Here is a 2,756-nt window from a genome sequence, read left to right as displayed (position 1 = left end):
GCCACTATTAACGATTTGTTAGGAAAAAGTCCGGTGGATGATTTAAATTTTGTGGCACTGATGATAAATCCTAACTATGATTTGATATTGGACATGTTGTGCTACACGGCTGCCACTTTGAAACACCGGGCCCATATAGTTGTTCTCTTGAGAAAATTTTGAAAGTTGAGGTCGCCTTGTGGTATGCATTTTTGTCCAAGAGGATGATGCTTTTTTAACACATGTGTAATGCACAAAAAGAACGGGCATAATTGCTTTTTATGGTGATGGAGAAGATTACTATTAGTGTGGGAAAAATGATTTTCTCAAATTCAAATCAGTACCAACAATCTCCAAATTGCCTGATTCTTTCCGACAATAATTTCCATGTTGTGTGCCAAGGCAGGGGTTGTCTTTAAAGACGTTGATGAAACGTCCACTAGTAGAAAAATTGGATTTTACTTCGGAAGGCTTTACTTCGTCAATAATAAATTACGAAGTAATACATTACCAATAACTTCAGTAATAACACAAGCGAAGTAAAATAATATATTTTACTTCGGATGTTTAAAACCACGGGCTTCACTATATTTTTTTATTATATTTTACTTCGGCATATCAATGTTGATGAAGTAAAAAATAAGAAAAATAAGTTCATGCTGAAGTAATAAGATAAATCGCGCAGATTAACAAAGTAAACTAACCTATACTGAAAATTTAGCGACGGTTCAGCGACGGTTGTTAACATTTAGCGACGGTTCAGCGACGGTTTGTTAAAGAACCGTCGCTATTAGCGACGGCGTTTTAGAAACCGTCGCTGATATCGATTATATCCAGAGAGGAGCTCATTAGATCGATCCACATTTTCCTTCAAAATTAACCCTAACACCACGCCGCCGTTCCACTCACCGCCGTTCGCTTCGAACCACCAACACCACCGCCGTTCCACTAACCGAGAGGGAAGCAAAACACCACCACCACCGTTCAAAGCACTGAGACGGAAGAAGCGACTGAGATACACAACCGCCATCCCCTGCGCCTTTGTTTCTTCTCCATTTTGACTGGAACGATATTTCTTTACCTGTGTTAGTCCGGCACCAGTTTCCCGAGGTATGGTATTGATTGGAACGATAATTGGTTAATTTCTTGTTGTCGTACCTGTTATTTATTGAAAATGGCTACCACCAACCTTATCAAAAGTTTGAAATACATGGTGTTAAGACTTTATAAGTCAAGTGTATTCTAATGGACCATTAGATGGAGTAAAATATTTTCCCTTCCATTTTGCATTTTCCACGTTGATTTATAATTTTCTATACGTATCTTGGAATTGTTTTCTCTAGCAAGAAACAGGTATGTATATGTTCTCCTGCATTGATCTTTTGTTTTCTCGATTTGAGGCATTATGATCTTAGTCGAAAATATGCTACAAATTTTCAAGAATCTTGCAGATTTACTAGCTTGACGGAAAATGGTTTGTTTACTATCCTGAAATAGTAAAAAGGAATGCTGGGACAAGAATTCCAGCTTTCACGAAGGATGAGTTGGAGCAAATAAAGGGTGCCATCGACTTTATAGGAGTGAACCGCTACACAACCATTCTTGTCAAGGACTACCCGGCTGCCCTTCAAACAGCTAACAGGGATTTAATTGCTGACATGGCAGTTGAGTTAAAATTTGCTGACATGGCAGTTGAGTTAAAAAGTATGTAAAACTTCTGCGATTAACTTGTCTTTGCTTGATTTTTCTCGAAATTAATCTCAAAATTATCTGGATTCCTTGCACAATTCACGCTGTTCCATTAGATTCATCCGCGTCATAGCTTTTCCGATGTTCTTTCTTTAGAAAGATTGGACTTTGGAATTGCCATTTCAAGCACTTCAATTACTTTGTTCATACATGTACATGTCTATGTGAACTGATATTTTAAGTTAGCAATGCATTTACTCTTTAGTTTCATTTTTCAGTGGTTGTAGAGAAAAAACCCCCTCTGCCGCTGCCAGAAGAGGTGAAATTTGAAGAGCAATATCGTGGATATATCTCTATTAAATAACTTTCTATCATGGAGTTTTTTAATTTTTTAAATTTTTTGTCTCAGTATGCTGTGCGTCCTTGGGGTCTTTATGGGCTGCTGGAGTATCTAAAACAAGTTTATGGCAACCCCCCTGTATACGTCCACGAAAATGGTTCTCTCTCTCTCCCTCACACGCACACATGCGTGTTCGTTTGTATCATCATAAGCAAATGAGCTTGTATATATTAAACATCTTCACTTCCATTTTCTATACATGTGCAACACTTGAGACCTTGATAATGAGACAACAGGAGATTACACTTTTGGCTCATAACTATTTTATTTCGAATATATTCACCAATGCAGTATTATCTGAAAATCTGATCTCAATGCAGAATGTTGGCGCCATTTTATGCTATATTGAAGGCGTACTTGCCTTTTTTTGGCTTATCATTTCCAAGTGGCACAAATTCAATCTGTTCTTACTTTTAAGTTGATTTTGCTTCTTGAAACAAGAAGTTGGGTTGCTTCAGATTTTGTTGGAGTTTAAGGTGATCTGGTTTTGTCTTTTCCTGTTTTTTTGGTCTATATCTGTCCTCACGCAAATGTAAATGCAACTAACCATCTTGAAGGAATTGACTGGTACTTAACATTGGTTCCCTCATATTGGATTGGTACTTAACATTGGTTCCCTCTTACATTTTTCTCATCTTCAAATTAAGCAGCGAACTCAAATTCAGCTTTAGTTCTTTGATCTTTCATA

At 37.3% G+C, this 2,756-nt stretch overlaps 1 long non-coding RNA gene across 1 annotated transcript; it reads left to right on the top strand.

Annotated features, from left to right (window-relative positions):
- The first annotated feature begins 1,074 nt into the window (after positions 1–1,074).
- On the top strand, positions 1,075–2,442 carry LOC142522641 (uncharacterized). Its single transcript, XR_012814497.1, has 4 exons — positions 1,075–1,089; positions 1,431–1,683; positions 1,947–1,987; positions 2,078–2,442. It is a non-coding gene; the product is annotated as an uncharacterized LOC142522641 (long non-coding RNA).
- Positions 2,443–2,756: the final 314 nt, after the last annotated feature.

Source organism: Primulina tabacum, chromosome 13 (genome assembly GCF_025594145.1).
Source record: "Primulina tabacum isolate GXHZ01 chromosome 13, ASM2559414v2, whole genome shotgun sequence".
NCBI classification, from domain to species: Eukaryota; Viridiplantae; Streptophyta; class Magnoliopsida; order Lamiales; family Gesneriaceae; genus Primulina; species Primulina tabacum.
This window is presented reverse-complemented; position numbering and strand designations above follow the sequence as displayed.